We start from the raw sequence: 27,255 nt of genomic DNA on the forward strand, positions 1-27,255 counted from the left end.
CTATCGCCGCTATCAACAGTGCAACACTACAATCACTTTCAACATTACAACATTACTGATGCTGTCAGTATTTTCGCTGTTAACACTTTTAATTAATTTCGAATTCTGCAGCAAGAATGGCGTCACTTTTTTTTAAATATTGCTTTATTATATTTTGTATCATTGATTTATTTTGTGTTTTAAATCTATTTCTTTATTCCTTTTATTTTTTATTTTAATGTTATACTTTCAAACGTAAATCTCTCAGGTTAAATTCGCACTTGTATAGACCTATTTAATTTAATTTTTTAAAGGATGCGTACCTATTTCACGTAACTTCCGTATTCGGTCTCATATTCGGGTAAATGTGACATTGTAATAATTTATTGTCAGCAAAAAGATTTTTCTTGTATAAGATGAAACAATCCATATTTAATGTGTTCTATGTTTTCTCGCTTCACAAAAGTATCTACCAACATTCAAGTTATAAGGGTGGTGGTAGAAGTAATGTTGACAGTGGCGGCAGTGTTGACGGTAATCGTAGTATTGTGGTGTTAATAGTGGTAGTGTAGACGGCAGTGACAGTATTGTGGTGTTGATAGAGGTTGTAGCATTGACAGCGGTACTGTCAACACTACCACTACTATGAATACTACAACATTGCCACCACTACCATCATTGTCAACACTACCAGTATTGTGTGCATAGTTGTAACGGCGAAAGTGTGGTAGTGCTAGTAGCAGAGGTAATATTGTAGCGTTGGTATTAAGCAGGGTTGATAGTGGTCTAAAAGTGTTGATTGTATCGGACGCAGTACTTATTCATACAAACAACGTTCTAGGTTATTAAATGATAGAGACTATAATATGATGATAACGAACAAATGCTGAAATGAGGCAGGGCAAGCCGAAATATCCAGAACAAAGATGTCCAAAGTCACAATGTTCGTCACGAATCTTAAAAAAGTTTTACAAGTAATAATGAGACTATGATTAAACATCAGAACACTAAAAACATTAACGAATCACAACAAGAAACAAAGAACACATCCGGAAATCATACTACTAGTACTCCTTCATGCTTACAGCCCATGAAGAGCCTCGGTATAAATCCACAACAAAAACTAATAATGGCAAGGAATAACAAAATCTTGTGTGGTTGGGCGCATCGTTAGCCAGACGGCTACAGTATCGACTTTCCGCTGGTAATCCGCGTTCGAAACCTGGCGAGTTCCACTGGGATTTGTGATGGCCAAAAACGATGTTTGGTAATAGGTATTCTTGGGGCATTCCCGTTTTCCCTATCTGCATTCCGCCATTGCTCCATTAATCTCATACAGGGCCATGTAGTTCGCTTCATATGGTGTTTGGGAGCAACGTCTAATGGCGGCTAAAAGAACCACAGCTTTGGCGTGTCGATGGGGACTCTTGGGCTGAATGATGTAAGTCAAGTGGCCGTCACTAGATAAAAAAGTCTTGTATTGGTTTCTGGATACATTATGTAATAGAAATATAAATTCTCACTGTATTTGCTATGTAACAGTGTCATTTACTGAAATTTACTCGGTAAAGGATTATGATGAAATGTTTACTAGTAGGTATTAGATTACTATTACCTTATTTTTGTATGTAATAACAGTGCATTGTATGAGTTGAAAGTGATATTTTATCATAGTTATAGTGATGATTTTATTTTGTTCATTTTTATGTGAAGTGTTTTAATATTTATTAATACTGGAATTCTAAACTTTGAACTAGTTCATTGGTATGAATACGAATTTGCGTTGTATTACTGAATGTCTGGGCTAATATGGAGGAAACAGCGGGCTCTTCAAACGTGCCTAATTTCTTGGACTGTAACCGTGTGCTGAAAATTTTGTGGAAGCAGCCATTTGGTGGACTTAAATATGACAATTTAAGTGTGATATAATAAAGCAGGGATGGTCTACGCCACATCTTCCAAATCTGAGCATGAAAACTAAGAATTACATTCGCCATTTCTAAGAATCTTGGTACAAATGTTATTTTATGGCTCCGTCATTGAGATTTTTGACAAAAAGGATCGCAGAATTGGCCAGAATTTCAAATAAAATGTGTATGTGTCCTAACATTTAGTATATTTGCATTCATCAAAAAAATTCATAATGATGATGATGATGATAATAATAATAATAATAATAATAATAATAATAATAATTTTATTTATCTACAGATTTCTAATGTTTACACATCTTTCTGTGCCTAAAGTCTTATTCTTGTTCTCTACTCTTCTCTGTCCATCCAATCCATGTCGTTGTCTGCACTCTCTCGTAATAATAATAATAATAATAATAATAATAATAATAATAATAATATAAATACAGTAGCGCTCAAAAGTATTTTGTAGTTAAGGTTTTATGCTGTCAGTACTGTTTGCATGCAGTTACAACAACGCAAAGCACACAGCTGTGTCATTCTATGAGTAGCATCACGTTGCTGTGGTTACGTATCTAGAAAACAGGCAAGTTCACAGAACAACAATATAAAATAACGAGCACAGCGAGTTTTTCAATTTCCGAGATTTTGTAATGCAATTGACAAACGTGTAGGCCTATTGTACAACATTTTTTGCACGATCATATTTTTAAAATTGCAACTAAAATATATTTTGCACTGAAAATTTAGAACAATATTATTCCAAAGCCATTGGAAAAGTATACATTGTTACTGTAATGGTAACTAAGTAACAATAAGAAGTGCACTGTAATAGGTATATTTCAGTATAGTTTTATGTTATGAAGAATAGTTTCCCTAGCAACAAGTTTCTGTGTGAAAATTCTAACTTTCAAGTCCTAACAACAATAGCTGTAAAGTAACAAAAAAACACGATCGTGCAAAAATTAATATTCCCTAATACTTATCTCACATTCTTTGATTACTCTGTAAATTATGCATTAATCTTAATATTCGCCTTTTTCAATGCCTCTTTCTTTTCTTCTTTAATTATCATCAGTTCATTCCTACTTCTTCTATCGCACTGTTTTCTCTATAGCTATCCTTTCTTTCTCTAGTATCTATAATAATTTACTACTTCTACGTTATACAAATTTCACATTTACTTGTCGATCATTCTTACAGTTCCACTTTATCGTTCTTTCTAAGTCTATTGTTACACTTATCACTATTTATTGTTTGCACAGATTCATTTATTTATAGTATATACTATTACCATATACACAGTACGTCCTGATTCTTAAATTATTTCACTGGCTGCACATTAACAACTCGCCACTGATTACACTCCTTAACCTGAGCCGCTCTGGATTGAAATGAAGACATCATTTCCAAACCATTACTGTCCGTTCGAGTGGTTATGTCGCATGCAGGTTTCCCTCACACGTTTCTTCTGGCCCCTGCGTAAAGGCTAGTGGTTGGGCTGTTTGGCCCTTTCCTGAAAATATTTTCTGTACGGAATTGGAAGTATACGTTAAGCCTTGGTTTTTCTGAATCGACGCATGCGACATGCGATATGCGAGACCTCGCAAATCGTACGTCGCATGCGTCGGTTCAGAAAAACAACGTATTCCGAATCTCAGCGCTGAGCAATCAGATGGCATCACAGTGTTCCGAATTTTAGCAATGGCATCATTGATGCTCCAGTGCTGTAGCAGAACTTCCATCAGCGTGCAGAGGTATTAGTATTAGTATTTATTTTGATGTACCGAAGTACATATGATATTTCCATGCAGATATTCTGCTTTCTCAGATGATGAGAGAGAGATGGAACGGAGAAAAATTCTCTCCGGCGCCGGGATTTGAACCCGGGTTTTCAGCTCTCCGTGCTGATGCTTTAACCACTAAGCCACGCCGGATACAATCCCGACACCGTTGAGAATCGTCTCAGATTAAGCTCCATCTCTTGGGTTCCCTCTAGTGGCCGCCCTCTGCACTACGTCATAGATGTCTATGCACGCAGGACCGAAGTCGCGTAATAAATCACTTTGTGATTTAAAGACGGCGCCCATACCGTCGGACCCCGGCCAACCAGTCACTCATCTGAGTGCACCTCTACACATGTATGGACTTCGGTCCTGCGTGCATAGACATCTATGACGTAGTGCAGAGGGCGGCCACTAGAGGGAACCCAAGAGATGGAGCTTAATCTGAGACGATTCTCAACGGTGTCGGGATTGTATCCGGCGTGGCTTAGTGGTTAAAGCATCAGCACGGAGAGCTGAAAACCCGGGTTCAAATCCCGGCGCCGGAGAGAATTTTTCTCCGTTCCATCTCTCTCTCATCATTAGTATTAGTATTTATTTATTTAATCTGGTAGAGATAAGGCTGAGAATAACAACCTTCAGTTCTTACAAATATATTCTATTTCAGAGCTGTTAGGTCTAACATAATACCAAACTTAAAAGTAGAATTAATTGAACTACAGAAACTATTACATGGTAATAACAGTTACATTCATAGTTCTAAATACAACTTTGAAAATATTTCAGTAGGAAACGATTTATAACTGATAATAAATTAATTATTCACTAACAATAATAAAGCTGTATTTGGAAATTAACAGATTTAAGTCAATGATATTTATTTATAACAAGTGCAGCGAAGCGCACGGGTATGGCTAGTATAATATAATAAGAACACTAATGTAAAGACATAATGTGTACTTCTGAAAAGACAAGGGAATAAAAAAAATGTCATGTAAATAATTATTTCTGACAAATTTAATCGAAAAGGAACAAAATGACAGTGAACATTTCCATTCATACTGTGCTAAGGATTCGTTTCTTATAAGGACTGCTATTAAACACCTTGTATAAAATAATTTCAGCCTGAAACCATTTCCCGTTCTTATTTACGGACGCCATGATGGGTGGCCTAAATTGTATTATAATTCAGTGTCTTCATGTAGAGAGGGGGCTGGGACACTATCTTTTTCCGAATCTGCTACTGTCCGTCCGAGTGGTTATGTCGCAGGGCCGTCGAAACGGTGGAAATCAAATGACAGTTACTTACTTAACGAGGTCCTTTTTCTTTAAATTATTTTAAACGGTTGTATACAGCGTAATCCGAATCTCAGCGGACCGGTGGACAACAATGTCACGCTGCAGCGAAATTGGAACAAAACTGCTGGAAGGTTCAATTGCTATCATGGCGGCTGTAAGATTTGTTGTATGTGCTACTCTAGCAAGATTTTGCGAAATTTTCATATTGCCATGTTGCTCAAAGAACAGAGAGCACAAGTAATTTATTTCTTTAACCAGTATTAGGCCTAGTAACTGATCCGTTGACATTTTCGTTCATAAGCCATTAACACAGGGATACAGAACTCGCGAGAGAGAGGTGGAAAGCATGAGGAAAGCGACTATAGTCCACCGACGTTGAATGACGTGCCTGTGGCCGTACGCAATCACACTGACATATAATTTTTACGTTGTGCTCATGTGCTCATTAAAAACAACACAGCAGAACACACCACCATGACATAGCAGTGCACAATGTCATTCGTCTGCCAATTCCCGTCCTTTACAAGAACCAATCAGATTCACTGATGGAGATTGATGAACACTGACAGGCCTGACGGCCTTATCTCTACCAGATTAAATAAATAAATACTAATACTAATACTAATACCTCTGCACGCTGATGGAAGTTCTGCTACAGCACTGGAGCATCAATGATGCCATTGCTAAAATTCGGAACACTGTGATGCCATCTGATTGCTCAGCGCTGAGATTCGGAATACGTTGTTTTTCTGAACCGACGCATGCGACGTACGATTTGCGAGGTCTCGCATATCGCATGTCGCATGCGTCGATTCAGAAAAACCAAGGCTTAACGTATACTTCCAATTCCGTACAGAAAATATTTTCAGGAAAGGGCCAAACAGCCCAACCACTAGCCTTTACGCAGGGGCCAGAAGAAACGTGTGAGGGAAAACTGCATGCGACATAACCACTTGAACGGACAGTAATGGTTTGGAAATGATGTCTTCATTTCAATCCAGAGCGGCTCAGGTTAAGGAGTGTAATCAGTGGCGAGTTGTTAATGTGCAGCCAGTGAAATAATTTAAGAATCAGGACGTACTGTGTATATGGTAATAGTATATACTATAAATAAATGAATCTGTGCAAACAATAAATAGTGATAAGTGTAACAATAGACTTAGAAAGAACGATAAAGTGGAACTGTAAGAATGATCGACAAGTAAATGTGAAATTTGTATAACGTAGAAGTAGTAAATTATTATAGATACTAGAGAAAGAAAGGATAGCTATAGAGAAAACAGTGCGATAGAAGAAGTAGGAATGAACTGATGATAATTAAAGAAGAAAAGAAAGAGGCATTGAAAAAGGCGAATATTAAGATTAATGCATAATTTACAGAGTAATCAAAGAATGTGAGATAAGTATTAGGGAATATTAATTTTTGCACGATCGTGTTTTTTTGTTACTTTACAGCTATTGTTGTTAGGACTTGAAAGTTAGAATTTTCACACAGAAACTTGTTGCTAGGGAAACTATTCTTCATAACATAAAACTATACTGAAATATACCTATTACAGTGCACTTCTTATTGTTACTTAGTTACCATTACAGTAACAATGTATACTTTTCCAATGGCTTTGGAATAATATTGTTCTAAATTTTCAGTGCAAAATATATTTTAGTTGCAATTTTAAAAATATGATCGTGCAAAAAATGTTGTACAATAGGCCTACACGTTTGTCAATTGCATTACAAAATCTCGGAAATTGAAAAACTCGCTGTGCTCGTTATTTTATATTGTTGTTCTGTGAACTTGCCTGTTTTCTAGATACGTAACCACAGCAACGTGATGCTACTCATAGAATGACACAGCTGTGTGCTTTGCGTTGTTGTAACTGCATGCAAACAGTACTGACAGCATAAAACCTTAACTACAAAATACTTTTGAGCGCTACTGTATTTATATTATTATTATTATTATTATTATTATTATTATTATTATTATTATTATTATTATTATTACGAGAGAGTGCAGACAACGACATGGATTGGATGGACAGAGAAGAGTAGAGAACAAGAATAAGACTTTAGGCACAGAAAGATGTGTAAACATTAGAAATCTGTAGATAAATAAAATTATTATTATTATTATTATTATTATTATTATTATTATTATTATTATCATCATCATCATCATTATGAATTTTTTGGATGAATGCAAATATACTAAATGTTAGGACACATACACATTTTATTTGAAATTCTGGCCAATTCTGCGATCCTTTTTGTCAAAAATCTCAATGACGGAGCCATAAAATAACATTTGTACCAAGATTCTTAGAAATGGCGAATGTAATTCTTAGTTTTCATGCTCAGATTTGGAAGATGTGGCGTAGACCATCCCTGCTTTATTATATCACACTTAAATTGTCATATTTAAGTCCACCAAATGGCTGCTTCCACAAAATTTTCAGCACACGGTTACAGTCCAAGAAATTAGGCACGTTTGAAGAGCCCGCTGTTTCCTCCATATTAGCCCAGACATTCAGTAATACAACGCAAATTCGTATTCATACCAATGAACTAGTTCAAAGTTTAGAATTCCAGTATTAATAAATATTAAAACACTTCACATAAAAATGAACAAAATAAAATCATCACTATAACTATGATAAAATATCACTTTCAACTCATACAATGCACTGTTATTACATACAAAAATAAGGTAATAGTAATCTAATACCTACTAGTAAACATTTCATCATAATCCTTTACCGAGTAAATTTCAGTAAATGACACTGTTACATAGCAAATACAGTGAGAATTTATATTTCTATTACATAATGTATCCAGAAACCAATACAAGACTTTTTTATCTAGTGACGGCCACTTGACTTACATCATTCAGCCCAAGAGTCCCCATCGACACGCCAAAGCTGTGGTTCTTTTAGCCGCCATTAGACGTTGCTCCCAAACACCATATGAAGCGAACTACATGGCCCTGTATGAGATTAATGGAGCAATGGCGGAATGCAGATAGGGAAAACGGGAATGCCCCAAGAATACCTATTACCAAACATCGTTTTTGGCCATCACAAATCCCAGTGGAACTCGCCAGGTTTCGAACGCGGATTACCAGCGGAAAGTCGATACTGTAGCCGTCTGGCTAACGATGCGCCCAACCACACAAGATTTTGTTATTCCTTCCCATTATTAGTTTTTGTTGTGGATTTATACCGAGGCTCTTCATGGGCTGTAAGCATGAAGGAGTACTAGTAGTATGATTTCCGGATGTGTTCTTTGTTTCTTGTTGTGATTCGTTAATGTTTTTAGTGTTCTGATGTTTAATCATAGTCTCATTATTACTTGTAAAACTTTTTTAAGATTCGTGACGAACATTGTGACTTTGGACATCTTTGTTCTGGATATTTCGGCTTGCCCTGCCTCATTTCAGCATTTGTTCGTTATCATCATATTATAGTCTCTATCATTTAATAACCTAGAACGTTGTTTGTATGAATAAGTACTGCGTCCGATACAATCAACACTTTTAGACCACTATCAACCCTGCTTAATACCAACGCTACAATATTACCTCTGCTACTAGCACTACCACACTTTCGCCGTTACAACTATGCACACAATACTGGTAGTGTTGACAATGATGGTAGTGGTGGCAATGTTGTAGTATTCATAGTAGTGGTAGTGTTGACAGTACCGCTGTCAATGCTACAACCTCTATCAACACCACAATACTGTCACTGCCGTCTACACTACCACTATTAACACCACAATACTACGATTACCGTCAACACTGCCGCCACTGTCAACATTACTTCTACCACCACCCTTATAACTTGAATGTTGGTAGATACTTTTGTGAAGCGAGAAAACATAGAACACATTAAATATGGATTGTTTCATCTTATACAAGAAAAATCTTTTTGCTGACAATAAATTATTACAATGTCACATTTACCCGAATATGAGACCGAATACGGAAGTTACGTGAAATAGGTACGCATCCTTTAAAAAATTAAATTAAATAGGTCTATACAAGTGCGAATTTAACCTGAGAGATTTACGTTTGAAAGTATAACATTAAAATAAAAAATAAAAGGAATAAAGAAATAGATTTAAAACACAAAATAAATCAATGATACAAAATATAATAAAGCAATATTTAAAAAAAAGTGACGCCATTCTTGCTGCAGAATTCGAAATTAATTAAAAGTGTTAACAGCGAAAATACTGACAGCATCAGTAATGTTGTAATGTTGAAAGTGATTGTAGTGTTGCACTGTTGATAGCGGCGATAGTGTTGTAGTGTTGGTAGGAGAGATAATATTGTTAGCAATAAAATATTTGAGCAGCTTAATAAATTTCAGTATCTCGGTTACAATATCTCTTACTAAATTATGATGTGACTAAAAGTTACAAGAATTTTATTATTCGTGCGGCACAATTAAGCGCTATTTTAAAAATTGAAATAGGGAAACTAGATTGAAGTGTTATAGGGTGATAGTAGCCCTAACACAGTTGTGTGGATGTGAAAGTTGGACCCTAAAAATGATAAAAATAAAATAATTGTAGCTTAATATGAAATGAAGTATCTGATGTCGGTAACAAGTTAAGAGACCAGAAACAAAATATAAAAGTACTGAACGAATCCATGCTTCTCTTCTATTTTAATCTTAGGGGAATTAAAATGTTGTTCCATGCGTGCATGATTTTAATGTACTATCGTAGATATAGACCTGCATACATTCGGGAATACAGCATCGTCTAGACATCTAGGGCCGTATTCATAGACATTTTTAGCGCGGGCTTTCGGTGGATTATCAGCGTTTTTCGTATTCATAAACCAGTGTTAGCGATAGGATATGATTTGAATTCTGTACTAGTAACCAGTGGATAGCCGGGACTAGCTTAGTACGCTCGTAGCGCGTGCTGCGAAATGTCTATGAATACCACCCCTAAAATCTAAATAATTGAACTTTAACGATACCTACTACAAATATGTACGTCTAAAATTAAATGTCAAATTCTTAGGTTGGGCAAGTTAAGTAAATATTAACACGATTATAGTACGAGTAATTCTTACCGTTATATTTTTCCCGTAATACAGTAAAAAAAACACGCAGCTGTTAAAAACAATATCCACCCTTAAAAAACTAAATGTTAATTTAAATTAAAGTTTCACTACGATCTTCGATCATTCTTCCGCACTTGACTTTAAACTTCAGCTCGGAGTCTGAGCCCTATTCCATCGTTGCCAATTCTAACAGTAGCATGGCTTGTTAACTTGATGGCTGTGAATTAACGATTCACACAATCCTACTTGGCTTTCAATTTATTTGTGACAGGAAGCAAACACAGATAGAGAGTACATTTTTGACTTCGTCTGTATATAAAAATAAAATGATTACAGGAAAAGTTTTTTTCCATAATGGTTAGAGTTACATAAATTTTGCTATGCAATTCGTATTGATATCTTTTATTGAATAGGCTAATTTTTATATAGACATATGTAACTATGTAAATAATTTATCCGCTACAAATGTTCTTGAAGACATATTGCACATAACATTTTATTTTTCACTTTTTTATGTTTAAAAAATATCTAGGTCCGATTTTGAGTTTATCGCCACTTTATGTTATTCTTTTCATTAAATTTCTCAGTAAAGGTGATTACCAGAGGGCGGATCAGAGTGACCAGGTTCCGTGGCTTCATGTTACTGATGCAGAGAGCAGAATGTCTCGGCACGTGTTCCTTAGGTACAGCCAGTGGGTAAAGAATTATACAGTATGTAGTAGGAACATCACGTTCCGCTTCGCAAACGGGTGGCGTATGCTACTACTAGTGAAAGCAAATGCGAAGTTATTATGTGGGAATACGAGGTAACCGATGAACTACGCATAGTAGTGGACCTACAGTTAAACAGAGCAATTAGGAACAAGATTGTGCTATTTGTGTTGTTATTTATAAACTGTCAGATGCCTAAAGAAAAACGTGTACAAAGTGAAAAAGTGAACGCTTGTACACCAGTTCGGAGGTAATATCTTCAGCAGTGAAGGAGAAATAATTACGTGTAATACATGTAAAGTGACGTTAAGAGCTACGAAAAAATGGCACTTAGAAAGGCATTGCAACAGCAGACATCACAGGGAATACATACAAGAGAATCCGTCAACATCGGATGCAAATGTAATTGTAGGAATATTTATACCTAACTCTACTGGAAAGAAATATGTACTAACGTGTGAGACGATAGAAAATGTGAACCACACAACAATGACAACTGTATTGTCTAATGCCGTGAGTATTTTGTGTCCTAGTGGTATCAGGCATAATAATGTACTTCTTTTAGTCACAGATGCTGCGCCCTATATGATAAAGGGGCCAATGACATAAAAAAATATATCCTAAGTTGGTTCACCTTACTTGCTTAGCGGAAGTAATTCGCTCTTCTTATAATGACGTCGATAGCTTTATAGGCAACGATAAGAACATTTTTCTGAAAGAACCTTTCCGAATACAAAAATTCAAGAAAATCGCTCCCAGGGTTCCCCTTCCACCAAACCCCATAATAACAAGATGGGATGTCCACATCTGTGGAGTAACGGTCAGCGCGTCTGGCCGCGAAACCAGGTGGCCCGGGTTCGATTCCCGGTCGGGGCAAGTTACCTGGTTGAGGTTTTTTCCGGGATTTTCCCTCAACCCAATATGAGCAAATGCTGGGTAACTTTCGGTGCTGGACCCCGGACTCATTTCACCGGCGTTATCACCTACGTCTCATTCAGACGCTAAATAACCTGAGATGTTGATAAAGCGTCGTAAAATAACCTACAAAAAAAAAACAAGATGGGGTAGTTGGCTGGAGGCTGCCTTCTATTATGCCACATATTATGTTCAAATTGTGAAAGTGATCAATAGTTCAGATTCTACAAAGGCACATGTAATTGAAATAGCAAAATCCCTAATTTCAGATGACCTTGCGAACAGTTTAGATTTCATACAGAATAACTTTCATCACTTACCGAAAGCCATAACGTTGTTAGAAACATCTGATTTACACATGCCAAAGGCTATAAACATATAGAAGAAATATCTGTAAAACTTAAGGAAACCAAAGCCGGAAGTTACGAAAAAAGTGAACGAGAAACTTCAGAATGTGTTAGCAAAAAATAATGTTTTTTTTCAATCATGTAGGGCGAGCGAGATATGTTACTGCAAAAAACAAATAGAGCCCTCGATATCAAACAGTGAAAGAAATATATCAGATATTGATATTGATATTCCTGATATAGTATATTATTTGTATGCACCTATTACGTCTTGCGATGTCGAAAGGAGTTTCTCACGATATAATTTTTGTTTAAGTGAGAGACGCAGAACGTTCACTTTCGACAATCTCCGCATGTACATTATTGTCCCCTGCAATGCACAGACTACGTAGTATTCACGTTACACGTAAATACAAGTAGTGCTTTATAAAGGAGTACAAATTCACAGCCATTATGTACAGCACAGTGTACGCATTCTTTTGACACATCTGTACGGACATTGCAGGTACGCGCCCGTTGTGTACTTCTGGAGTCACCGTCTGTGCTTCAACATAAAAAGACTATAGTAAATGGTTAGTAAACTTGTAAGAACAGTCACGCTTATCCGTCCTTTGGTGATTACCTATAATTCATGTGCGTCATCCGTGGTTGAATTGACCCATATACACTGAATATGAACAAAATTATTGTAATAGATTAAGAAAAATCGTTGCACGTATAAAGAAATACATTTGGCATGCCAGAAATCACTTTCTTGTTTTCATAAATGCTGAAAACTTGTATTGCCATCACAGTCTCTATTTTTTGCAACTCTGCTATACTTTCTCTTTGTCCCTACTCTACTATGTATAATTAAAGAGAGCATAAGAATCCTGATAGGTCCCTTGCCCATACCTATTTGTGAATCTGTATCTTACGACTTATTTTTAAGTTTGTTTAACAATGCTGTCAATTGCTATTTTATAGGTTATTATTTAAAAGTTTTTCACTTGGCGATACATGAAAGCAGGAGTGCTATAAGGTACTGTGCTTGGACCACTCCGTTAATGACGTAACTACAAACTTACACTATTGCAAATACCACATTTACGCAGATGACTTACATATCCACTCTTGATCAGACGAAATTGATGCAACTACTGGAAGACTTAATCATCATCTGAACTAAGTTTCTCTATGGGCGAATAAGTTCGGTCTTAGGTTAAATGCTAGTAAGTCACAAGCTATAATAATTGGATATAAGACACTACTGAACACTAACAACAGACATCCCAGTCATTACAGTAAATAATACCATTATTCTGTACCACCGCATCGTCAGAAACCTTGGCATTTATTTCGATGAAAATATAAATTGGGATTACCAAATAAAGAAAATACCGATATCCAAGAGCGTATGCTACACTATGCATTCTCTTAACCCGTTCAGAAACTTCCTTCCGCCAAAATTGAAACAGACTTTAGTGCAAACCTTCGTATTATCAATATTTGACTTGTGACGTAATACCTGTAGCCTACTTACAGACCTAAAAACTGAACTTTTCACCAAGCTCCAGTGTATGCACAATATGTGTTAAATTCATCAGAAATACTCGCAGATTCGACCATATTAAACTCTCATTAAAATATTTATCTTGGCTGCGACTCAATAAGCGTAGATCACTTCATTCCCCGTCTCTTCTGTTTCGAGTTCTCTGCACATCTATTTTAAATTATCTACATTCCTGATTTAATTACTTATCCTCTAATCACAATCTAAAAACCAGGCACAGGAGAGCCAAATCCAGGCAATTCCTTGTCATAATATATCCCACTATGCATCTTCTTTTACTGTCTCAGTCCCTCTTCAATGAAATTTTTACCTCAGAAGATTAGGGGCTGTCAGACAAGGAACTGCTTTCAAGAACAGGTTGAGCTATTTCTTAAGGATGCAATCAAATTGAAGTTATAATTATAATCATGATCGGGTTTAATAATTTCAATATGTTTTTGGTATTATTATTATTATTATTATTATTATTATTATTATTATTATTATTATTATTATTATTATTCCCATCATTTTATTGGCGTGTTGTGGAGATAAAAGAAACTGTTGTTATAGTGTTATATCTTATTATAAAAGTCAATGTGGTTATGTATGTATGTATGTATGTATGTATCTATACAAATCTACACGCTTTGACCGATATGTGTCAAAGTTTTCACATTTAACCTTCATAACCAGGAGAAGAACATAGACTACATTAAAATCGAACAAATGGACATTAAATTAATTAAAACATAAAAAATAAAATTATATAGATCAAACATTCATGTGTAATATTAAATGCAATCTTCTACAGTCAGTTGTTTTTTTTTTAATGTCTGTTGTATTCAACATCGACTTTCACGAGGCCGTGGAAGAAAGAGCACAATAGTAATATGCGTTACAAGAGCGGTATGTTGATGTTTTCATGTTCGAGGAAAAGATTGAAAAAGCGAAACGTAGTTGAGCTTTTTTAATTTCGGCCGATGGAAGGACCCGCATAGAACTTATCGTGCCCGGGAGCAAGCTGAAGGAAGTTCTGGAGAAGACTCACGCTAGCGTGACTGGAGGCCACCTGGGAGCCAACAAGACGCTGGGCAAGTTAAGGCAGAGGTTCTACTGGCTGCATCTGACAACAGACACGGAACAATGGTGCCGGAGGTGCGACACATGTGCAACCAGTCGCGGACCAAGGACACGCAGCAGGGGAGCCATGCAGCAGTACAACGTGGGAGCTCCTTTTGAAAGAATCGACATCGACGTTGCTGGACCATTCCCGGCCACGGATCGAGGGAACCGCTACCTGCTAGTAGCCATGGATTACTTCACAAAATGGCCAGATGTGTACGCGATACACAACCAAGAGGCTTCGACGGTGGCAGACGCACTACTTGACAACTTCATCTGTCGATTCGGGGTGCCCCGGGAATTGCATAGTGATCAGGGGCGCAACTTCGAATCCAACCTGATGGGAGAATTGTTCGAGCGTCTGGGGATGCATAAAACCAGGACCACTCCCCTCCACCCACCATGCCGTCCATGGTGGAACGATACATCAAAACCGTGGAGGAGCACCTGCGGAAGGTGGTGTCCAACCATCAGCGAGACTGGGATGACAGAGTTCACTGTTCCTCTTGGCCTACAGAGCGTCGGTCCACGATACAACAGGGATGACACCGGCAAACATGGTCTTCGGGAGAGAGCTGCGCCTGCCCTGTGATCTGCTGTTTGGCACGCCACCCAGCGCCGACCAGCCAGCGACTGACTATGAGGCAGAACTGACCGAGAAGTTGAATGGAGTCCACCAACTGGCCAGAGAGCACCTCAAGATGGCCAGCGACAGGATGAAAGTGCGCTACGACAGATTAGCCAACTCTGCAGGATTCCAGGAGGGCGATCTGGTGTGGCTGTATCGACCTACCAGAACCAAAGGAAAATCACCAAAGCTGCAGCGTGCCTGGGATGGATCATACCGCGTGGTGACCTGGATCAACGACGTGGTGTACCGCATCCAGCGACAACCCCGAGGGAAGATGATGGTGGTGCATCTGGACCGATTAGCGGCCTACCAAGGGACTGCCCGGGACGAGCAGTCCGAATATCCTCGGCGTTTCGGTGAAATTCGTGCGCGTCCGGCAGAAGAGAGGTCGGCGCCATGCGGCGCGGACGTGACCGAGCCCCTACAGCAGAGGCTGCGCAGAAGTTTAGAGTAGGGACAAATTGAAGCTTGCGTCCGCCGCCATGCTTTGGGAGAAGCACCGGCTAGCAAACGGCTGCACTATACAATGCTGAATGTTTAAAATATTTGTTTGGTGTCTCTTATAAATCAATCTGAATGGATAAATGAACAAACAATCTTAATAATATTTAAAGCGACCACGTTAAACATATAATCAAACTTAGTTACCGTTAGTTTAACATGAAACGAAAGAAAACTGTAACAATTTGATAACGTAACTAAAGATGTTGTATAGTCATTTGACAACATATAGAGCGAACAGAAATACAAATGCATATTGTAGTAATAGTTCAGATGAAAAGAAAATTATTAGTATTAACTATTATTAACAAAACACTGCCTGTGTAAGACGTTACATTAGGCCTGTATTGTAAAAACGTTTGCTTTGACGTGGACGAGAAATGAACAATTATTATTTATTCGATTCCATATCACATAATATAGGCCTACACCTGTAAAATACAAACACGTACCTAATGTTTTAGTTAGAAATATATGTAGGCCTACGTACAATAGCTTATTATCACAGCTGTAGTATGAAATAAACGTCACATGCATGAATTAGTCAATTAGTCATGTAATAGAACTCAGGCCTAGTGTACAGAACATCTTGCCTATTAATTCATTATTATTATTATTATTATTATTATTATTATTATTATTATTATTATTATTATTGACACTCGTTAAATATTGTCTTACAACATTTTTATGTAAAGTCGTGTTGTACTGGTAACATTAAGCTGTGTGCTGACATCTGCTCTTTATGTAGTACTTTCTTTTATTTGGTTATTTAATGACGCTGTATCAACTACTAGATATGGTATTGATGATAGCGAGATGATATCTGGTGAGACGAGGCCAAGGATCCGCCATAGATTACCTGACATTCACCTTACGGTTGGGGATATAAGAAAAAACCCAACTAGGAAATCAGCGGAAATCTAATCCGCGACCGAGCGCGACTCCGGACCGACAGTCCTCAGCCCACTGAGCTACGTCGGTAGATCTTTATGTACTTTTGTGGTCAGTTTAACAAGTTCAAAAAATATTATTCTCGCGAGGAATCTGGGATCCATTTTCTAAAATATGTTCCTATAAGTGTAGAAAGATTGAACAAGCGTTCTACTGCTAGAGCACATTGTTTTCACACGATGTAAGAGTGGGTGGTAATATGCCATTGAACTGTCAACATCTGTATAATCGCTCTTTCACTTAAGCGGTATATTTCTATAATCTCAGATGATGGAATGACAAGACTCCCATTATTGTTTCGTTAAAAAAACAAAAGAGATCTTGTTTCCTGCTGGTAGGCTACGTACCACAAATTGAGTCTTTAGATTTATTACACCATATTTTTCTTAATGATTTAACAACTAAGCCAGCAATGAATACAATCACATTTTGACAATATTGTGTCATTGAGAATGATGTAAGAATGAGGGAATTGCAATCAGTCTGCAGTAGAAGAGTCATATCGCTTCTGATTCTCAAAACACTGAGGATTATTATTGCAATGCGTTAGGTGTTTGGAAAATACCATTGGGTATATAGACATTTTTAGCGGACATTCCCCCCTCTTTGTAATATAATTTAAATAAATTATTTACGCATTTTCCAACGCATATAAAATAACATAAGTAAAAATATTCCATTTATTCGGTCATAGGATATAGAAATGAACTAATAAGTATATTTATGAGCAATATAAGGCGTTTATATTTAAAACAATGCTTAGTTACAATATTTAGATTTACTTCTGTTATTTTATATTATACGTTAGAAAATACGTAAATAAGTTTAGTTATATTACAGTGAAGGAGGAAATCCACTAAGAAAACGGCTATATACTCAATGGTATTTTCTAAACTTCGAATGCGTTATAGAAACAATCATTCGTTCTCCCCAAACATGGCGTCGCGCGCACCTGCGCGAGAGGTTTCAAATTTGTACCAGAGTCCGTGGATATCCAGAGTACCGGAATCGTTTGAGCCGGCAAATGCCGACAAATCCGCCATTGTTAGTCCAGCGCGCGCTATGCAGTATACAGTTGTATAGGGAAATAATGTAATTGAAGTGCGAAAAAATGCAATGCTGCTGTGTTCAGAACTGTTCACAGAAAACTGAAAAAAGCGCACATTTGTTTTCACTGTGACAAGGTGAAAGAAATAAGGAAAAAGGAAAGAAGTGGTTATAAATATAAAAAGGAACGATCCTCTACCTAAGCGAACATGCATTGTGAGATTAATGAATGACTATATTTTGATATATATTTTTTCAAAAATTGGTCACCAAAATATTTTTATAAAACTAATCTAGAATTTAAATTGTTTCAGCAATGATATTTCTACATAAAACAAATGAAAATCACGTACCAATTATGATCAGTATCAAATTTTTACCATGTTCTCCCTTTCAAATCAAGCATTTCTGAATTTAATCCTATTTGCTATTTGCAAGAATGACATAATATATTTGTGAAGTTCTGAATTCATTCTTGAGACAAGATTGTATTGTTTGGCTCGATTGGAAAACGCAGAGACTGTAGAAACTAGAAACCCTATTAAGGTTAGACTGATGTGAAATTTCAATTTTCTAAACTATTCTAGGTAGATCTCTGAAATTTTATATTTTTAATTTGTAATTTTAAATTGCGTAAATTTAGGTTTTCAAAAATTGCTACTATTATGGCCAGAATTTTTGTCTACATACTTGTCAGACCTTCAGAAACAAAACTTAGTATACAATTTTCCTTTTATTTTACTAAAAAAAAATAATTAAAAATATTTAATGCACTAAAAGTGTAAAAACAGAAAAAAATTCAACTCGAGCGTAAAAAAATAGTATTAAAAATACCTTTTTATTAACATTCTGGCTGATATGCATATATATTATCAGGCAGTACATCTCACTTGACGATATGTGTCCGAAGAAGAACAATTGTTTGTATGCATCTGAAGTCTGATTAGTGGAATATGTAGCTAAGCGGCGAAGTATGCATTGGAGGGAGAAAGGAACTGTCCACCCTACCCCATTATCTCCTGGCCTAGTTGTCCCATGAGTGTTGGTGGTACTTATGAGATTCAAACATGTCTTCGAACATTTGACTAAACAACAACAACAAAAAATATGAGTGTTAGGTATAATCCTGATAGTAAGTTTTGTTAAGAACATATTCAAAAACCTCTAATCATTATTCTAATACAGTAAACTCTATGTAAACTGTAAGAATTGTTTATGTATTTTCGCGAAATGACTTCCTAAGCTAAAACGACATAAAATAAATAAATTAAGAAAAAAACTCTACAAAAAATCATGCACGTAGTACAAAATCTGTAGAAAGAGTAGAATTTTAGCAATGCAAAATTTACAGTAAATTAAAGTGGAGAAAATTCACTTCAAAGTTTTGGATGATAATAATGAACCAGGTCTCTGTCTTTTTTATTTTCTAGGCATTTTGAAACTTATAGACCTAGCATATTATGTACAGAACTTACCCTTATATACACTACCACGCAGTGCACACCTAACCTACACTAATAAATAACGGCAACTAAAAAAACTATGTAAACTTATGAAAACACTATAATAGATAAATATTACTTACAAATTACTATATACTGTAGATACTATTATAACACTAATAATAAAACTGTTAGAAACTTGCATATATTTCTTGTATCACAAACAAAAACCAAGCATAGAAAACACGTTATGGCACCTAGCAACAAGCGGAATTTTCCTTTAGACAAGAGTTGTGCTCTCCTTTGTAACTGAATGTTTTTTAAAGGAGTCCACACCTGTGGAGTAACGGCCAGCGCGTCTGGCGGCGAAACCAGGTGGCCCGGGTTCGAATCCCGGTCGGGGCAAGTTACCTGGTTGAGGTTTCTTCCGGGGTTTTCCCTCAACCCAATACAAGCAAATGCTGGGTGACTTTCGGTGCTGGACCACGGACTCATTTCACCGGCATTATCACCTTCATATCATTCAGACGCTAAATAACCTAGATGTTGATACAGCGTCGTAAAATAACCCATAAAAATTTTTTTTTAAAGGAAAGCAGCCTCTGAAGTAGGCCTAACACCTGTTGGATTCCATGAAGAAATATTTCGAGAAGTTACACTTGCTCAATCGGAAATCTAATATTATAAATAATGTATAAAATAGAGCGTAAAATGGTAGCAGAATTCATAATGGAGAGCGTGGACGGAGCATTTAAATTAACAGTCAGAGCCCGCAGCCTTTTAAAAATGTGACCCTAAATAGCTGATAGACTGGTCGTATGATCATGAAAATTGGCCGAGGGCATCTTTAGACCAAAAATGAATTTTTAAAGGTAAAAACAAAGAAACCATTTTTTTGACCAAAATGACAAAACCTCACGTCAGTGTATCCTTGGGGACATTATACTGAAATTACTAATTTCCATATTTTTAAAGCTAAATTCACAAAATGTTTATCACTAGTATATCTGGTTAATAATAACACATGTAGAAAATTTTGTCTCTCTATAATAAGTGGTTTGCATTTTATTAATAACTTAATAGAATAATATTGTATTGTTTTTTTTACACAAAAAGACCCTTGCGTCACAATTTACATTATTTTTCATTGATATTCACTTAAAAGATTCTTTATATACATTGGAACAAACATTACTATTGGAATTTTCTGTACAGCGAATGGGTAAATTACTAGGAATTTTTATGACTTAATTTTTTTATTTAATAAAAATTTCTAGCAATTTACTTATTAATTTTACAGCAAAACCTTATAGTAAGCTTTAATTCCATGTATGTAAGGAGCCATATAAGTGAAAATCACTTAAGAATAATGTCAATTTTAGTGCAAGCGGCTTTTTATATAAAGCGGTTCAATATTTTAATAACATAATTAATAAATTGCGAACCACGTATCAGAGGCGGATGCAATTTTGTACACTTATCACTAATAAGCAGATATACCAGTGATCAAAATTTGGTGAATCTAGCTTCGTAAGTATGGTAGTTATTGGTTTCACTGTTGTGAACTCTTAAAACTAATAAACTTCGAGAAATTTCAGTATAGTGTGCCCTTATATGCGGAAGCCGGAGAGTTTGCACGAGGAATGCAGTTGGAAATGTTTAGATCTATTGTTATTTTATTTGCAAAATTGTTGTTTTCATTTGTTACTTGTAATTTATTAAGTTCTTGTTGCTGTAATACCTATAACTGTGATGTCTATGAAGGAGTATATTGAACACTTAAATGCGTATTTATGGTGTAATAATTATTAAATGAAGTTTTTATACATTAGTATGTTGACTGATAATAATGTTCTATAATGTGAGAAGATCCTTTAGACGTTTTTGCCCTTCAAATTAAAAATATCTGAGTTTTACTTCAAATATTCCTATCCCTAGCGTGAGGACTAACAATGGCGGCCGACTCGGTGATTGCGCTACTCTGTATATCCACGGAGTCCGTGGATATCCAGAGTACCGCAATCGTTTGAGCCGGCAAATGCCGACAAATCCGCCATTGTTAGTCCAGCGCGCGCTATGCAGTATACAGTTGCATAGGGAAAGAATGTAATTTAAGTGCGAAAAAATGCAATGCTACTGTGTTCAGAACTGTTCACAGAGAACTGAAAAAAGCGCATATTTGTTTTCTCTGTGACAAGGTGAAAGAAATAAGGAAAAAAGAAAGAAGTGACTATAAATATAAAAAGGAACGATCCGCTACCTAAACGAGCATACATTGTGAGATTAATGAATGACTGTATTTTGATATTTATTTTTTCAAAATTTGGGCCCCAAAATATTTTTATAAAGTTAATCTAGAATTTAAGTTGATTCAGCAATGATATTTCTACATAAAACAAATGAAAGTCACGTACCAATTATTATGAGTGTCAAATTTTTACCATCTTCTCCCTTTCAAATCTAGCATTTCTGAATTTAATCCTATTTGCTATTTGTAAGAATGGCATAATATATTTGTGAAGTTCTGAATTTATTCTTGAGACAAGATTGTATTGTTTGGCTCGATTAGAAAATACAAAGACCGTAGAAACTAGAAACCCTATTAAGGTTAGACTGATGTGAAATTTCAATTTTCTAAACTATTCTAAGTAGATTTATGAAATTTTGTACTTTTAATTTGAAATTTTAAATTGTTCAAATTTAGGTTTTAAAAAATTGCTACTATTTTGGCCAGAATTTTTGTCTACATACGTGCCAGACCTTCAGAAACGAAACTTACTATACAATTTTCCTCTTTATTTTACTAAAAAATAATTAAACATATTTAATGCACTAAAAGTGTAAAAACAGAAAAATTCAACTCGAGCGTAAAAAAACTTGATATTAAAAAATACCTCTTCTGGCTGATATGCATAGAATATACAGGGACATCATTTTATTTTTTCTAACATTTTTAATATTAACTTGACTATACCTCTGGATCAACGCTATTTGCTATCCCCTTCCACGACTGGAGTTCGATGATACTGACGTAATATACAAACAAATCACTTTACTAGGTATATGAGGGAAGATAAGTAGTTCATCCATTTGCGTAAACTAGGAAATATTGCGCTTTTGACTTTAATCATTTTCATTAGGTTTTTGTTTAATCAAAATACAGTACAGTATTAACAATGCATGTTTTTACTCACGAACTGAGCTGTCCATGTGGACGTATTCATTATGCAGTGTACATTATACTGTCTACAGCACATTAGCGTACAATGTAGAGAATGAAGTTAAATTGAAAAATAATCATAACATGGATATTAAACACATTTCGATACAGGCTTCAGTTCTAATGTGCATATTATCGCACTATACCATATTGTACTTAATTCCAATTACCAGTTCTTCGTACTAGTAACTCATGTTGAAATAATTCTGTACCTACTCTATAAAAGAGTACCTTGCGTACTGTAAATTCAATCTTCACTTCTGACCGATCCGAAAAGATAAAATTACTCAGACATACTATCTACTGTCCGTCCAAGTGGTTATGTGGTAGGGTCGTAGAAAGGAGGGAACTCACGTGACAGTTAATTACTTAACGATGCCCTTTTATTTAAGTTATTTTAAACAGTTGTATAATATTACGTAGACGTCCAATTCCTAACAGAAATTAATGTTCTCAGAAAAGAGCTAAGACAGCCCAGTCACTAGCTGGCGAATAAAAGCTGGTTGGGGAAACCGGGACACGACGTAGGCAAATGGACGACAGTACCTATGCGAAAATGATTCAATATTGAAAGCTCTTTCGTCACTGGAAAATGCGAATATATTTTTGGAACGTACATATTTTTGGAACGTACTGTGGCTACTATGACTGTATATGCGGTCTTGGATCTGTGTGGAAGACGGTTGAAGGGGTGGGAGTGAAGTACATTAAAAAACTCAGGTACAATAAAAATTGAAGTAAAAATAAAATGATGTCCCTGTATAATCAGGCAGTACATTTCATTTGACGATATGTGCCAGAGGAAGACAATTGTTTGTAAGTATCTGAAGTGTGATTAGTGGAATATGTAGCTAATCGGCGAAGTATGCATTGGAGGAGGAAAGAAACTTGCCACCCTACCCCATTGTCTCCTGGCCTAGTTTTCTCATGAGTGATACCTTATTGGTGGTACTTATGAGGTTCAAATCTGTCTTCGGACAATTGACTAAACAACAAGAACAACAAAAAAAAAGTGTGTTAGGTATAATACTGATAGTAAGCTTTGTTAAGAACATATTCAAAAACCTCTACAAAAAATCATGCATGTAGTACAGAATCTGTAGAAAGAGTAGCATTTTTAGCAATGCAAAATTTACAGAAAATTAAAGTGGAGAAAATTGACTTCAAAAGTTTGGGATAATAATAATTAACCAGGTCTCTGCCTTTTTTATTTTCTAGGCATTTTGAAACATATAGAACTATCATATTATATACAGAACTTATCCTTATATACACTACCTCGCTGTGCACACCTAACCTACACTAGTAAATAAAGATGACTAAAAAATTATGTAATTTTATGAAAACACTATAATAGATAAATATTATTTACAAATCACTATGGACTATAGACACTATTATAACACTAACAATAAAACTGTTAGAAACTTGCAAATATTTCTTGTATCACAAACAAAAACCAAGCATGGAAAACAAGTTGTTATGGCTACTAGCAACAAGTGGAATTTTCCTTTCGATAAGAGTTGTGCTCTCCTTTGTAACTGAATATCTTTTAAAGGAAAGCAGCCTTTGAAGTAGGTCTAACACCTGTTGGATTCTATGAAGAAATATTTCGAGAAGTCAAGAAGCTACACTGGCTCAATCAGAAATCTAATATAATAAATAATGTATGAAATATAGCGTAATTTCCAAAATGGTCGCAGAATTCAGAGTGGAGGTCGTGGACGGAGAATTTAAATTAACAGTCAGAGCCCGCAGCCGTTTGAAATGTGACCCTAAACAGCTGATAGACAGGTCGTATGGTTATGAAAATTGGCAGAGGGCATCTTTAGATCATAAATGAATTTTTAAAGATAAAAACAAAGAAGCGATTTTTTTTTACCAAAAATGACAAAATCTCACATCAGTGTATCCTTGGGGACATTATAATGAAATTACTAACTTCCATACTTTTAAAGCTAAACTCACAAAATGTTTATCACTAGTATATCTGGTTGATAATAACACATGTACAAACTTTCGTCTCTCTCTATGATAAGTGGTTTGCACTTTATTAATAACTTAATTATATAGTGTATTGCTTAATGCAAAAAGTCCCTTGCGTCACAATTTACATTATTTTTCATTGATATTCACTTATAAGATTCTTTATATACATTGGAACAAACATTACTATTGGAATTTTCTGTACAGCGAATGGGTAAATTACTAGGAATTTTTGACTTAATTTTTTTTATTTACTAAAAAATTCTAGCAATTTACTAATTAATTTTACAGCAAAACCTTATAGTAAGCTTTGATTCCATGTATGTAAGGAGCCATGTAAGTGAAAATCACTTAAGAATAATGTCAATTGTAGTGCGACTTTTTACATAAAGCGGTTCAATATTGTAATAAAATAATTAATAAACTGCGAACCACGTATCATAGGCGGATGCAATTTTGTACACTTGTCTGTCACTAATAAGCAGATATACCAGTGATCAAAATTTGGTGAATCTAGCTTCGTAAGTATGGTAGTTATTGGTTGCACTGTTGTGAACTCTTAAAACTAATAAACTTCGAGAAATTTCAGTATAGTTGCCCTTATATGCGGAAGCCGGAGAGTTTGCACGAGGAATGCAGTTGGAAATGTTTAGATTTATTGTTATTTTATTTGCAAAATTGTTGTTTTCATTTGTTACTTGTAATTTATTAAGTTCATGCTGCTGTAATACCTATAACTGTGATGTTTATGAAGGAGTATATTGAACACTTAAATGCGTATTTATGCTGCAATAATTATTAAATGAAGTTTTTATACATTAGTATGTTGACTGATAATAATGTTCTATAATGAGAGAAGATCCTTTAGACGTTTTTGCCCTTCAAATTAAAAATATCTGAGTTTTACTTCAAATATTCCTATCCCTAGCGTGTTGAAAAGGAATAACAATGGCGGCCGACTCGGTGATTGCGCTACTCTGTATATCCACGGACTCTGGTCTTTAGCCTCTCTATAGTATCTAACTCGTTGCTTCTCGCCTGTAATAGAGTACGCCGTGGGTAAACACAAAAGGTACACACCAAACCTTAACATTGTTGCCAATTCAGCGGTTTGGCCACTATATCTAGCGTTTTTCATTGTTTAGCGGGTAGAATCCCAAATCACATATAGATTGCTCATTCCCATGTTAAAATCGGTTGCACTTTGAAAAGAACAACCGCCAGGATCGCCACCCGTCCGCCATAAACGAACACGAGATGGCAGTACAGTCGCTAATGCAATTGAAATGGGTGTTATGACGTGACTCCTTATGTAACAACTAGATGGCAGCATAGTAAACCTGACAAAAGTTGTTTCCGTCAAAGCCTATAAGGCCGAGCAATCTGGGTATATGAGGCACTCAGAAGCAAAGTGATACAAGTGACATTTAGTAAGTTTTGAGATAAGTTAGTTTGAAGTTGAAACGGAAATTAAAAAATCTGTTATAGGATTGTTGCTGTAAATTTACAGTTGTATATGTTGGTACCTATATTTTTTAACTTCTAAATAGAAATTATTTATTCTAAAACAGTTTAGGTAAAATAGGGTCCTAAAGTCACGTGTATTATTTTGCCACGAAAAAATTTTTGTGGAAAAGTAATATAAGTGCAAGGGTTTTCAGTATTTTTATATTATTTAAAATAAGAACAAGGACATTGCTTACAACATTGAAACATTTCTGTCTTAACAGCACTTGAGCTTTCTTATTATCATATTATAACAAAAAATGTGTCTGCATAACCGAAAGAATCAATCAATCAATCAATCAATCAATCAATCAATCAATCAATCAATCTTCTTAATGTATCCAGTTGTTTGCAGACAACATAAAGTCAACTGTAGTCCACTGTAGTATTTTCAGTTCTTCTTTTTCATAGTAAATTAGGGGTATTTTGATCGGTATTCATTATAGACGCCTGTTGCTAGTAGCCAGAGTTGGGGTGTAGTCAATATACACACTGCAGAGCTGTGTCTTCTGCAAGTGGTACTGATGATTTTAATTTACTTCTTTTGTGGTTTATAATAATAATAATAATAATAATAATAATAATAATAATAATAATAATAATAATGGTTTTATTTAACCTGGCAGAGTTAAGGCCTTAAGGCCTTCTCTTACACTCAACCAGGATTAAAACTTGATTACACAGTTGACCATAAAACTTGATCAGAATTAAGTAATTACATACTGATTACATAATGAGATCAAAAGAGGTAGTTACATAAAATTTACCTCATAAAATAAAAATAAACATAGTGAAATACATATTAATTTGTTAGAATCAGATGCGAATCACATAAAAACAGAAGCCGATAATTCAATAAAAAAAGAAAAATGTACACAGTAAAAATAAAAATAAACACATTAGTATACATATTAATATTAGATTACAGTTAAGTAGGACTTACACAATTAAATCAGAAACCGACAATTGAATAAAATGTACACAAAAACAGATTAATAATAAAAAACAACAACACAGTGGGATACATATTGGCGTTAAGTGATAAATAAACACGATTTAGATAATAAAAAAATAATAATAATAAATACAGTGGAACACATTTGCAACACGTTAGGTCTGGCAACTCATCATAAGATACTTTTATAATTTACATTTAAAGGAAATTAAAGTTCGGCAGCCCTTGACTTCAGGCGGCAGAGAATTCCAGTGACGAGAAGTAGCAACAGTGAAAGACGAAGAATAAAGAGATGATGTGTGCAGTGGTATTTCTAGTGGACAGTATAGAAG

General features: G+C 35.4%; 1 protein-coding gene and 2 non-coding genes across 7 annotated transcripts in view; 1 reads left to right on the top strand and 2 right to left on the bottom strand.

Annotated features, from left to right (window-relative positions):
• Positions 1–27,255, bottom strand: part of LOC138705106 (blood vessel epicardial substance-like) — a 902,265-nt gene that overhangs the window by 103,800 nt on the left and 771,210 nt on the right. The window lies entirely within an intron of this gene.
• On the bottom strand, positions 3,758–3,829 carry TRNAS-GGA (transfer RNA serine (anticodon GGA)). Its single transcript has one exon. It is a non-coding gene; the product is annotated as a tRNA-Ser (tRNA).
• TRNAS-GGA (transfer RNA serine (anticodon GGA)) lies at positions 4,153–4,224 on the top strand. Its single transcript has one exon. It is a non-coding gene; the product is annotated as a tRNA-Ser (tRNA).

Source organism: Periplaneta americana, chromosome 8 (genome assembly GCF_040183065.1).
Source record: "Periplaneta americana isolate PAMFEO1 chromosome 8, P.americana_PAMFEO1_priV1, whole genome shotgun sequence".
Classification (NCBI taxonomy): Eukaryota; Metazoa; Arthropoda; class Insecta; order Blattodea; family Blattidae; genus Periplaneta; species Periplaneta americana.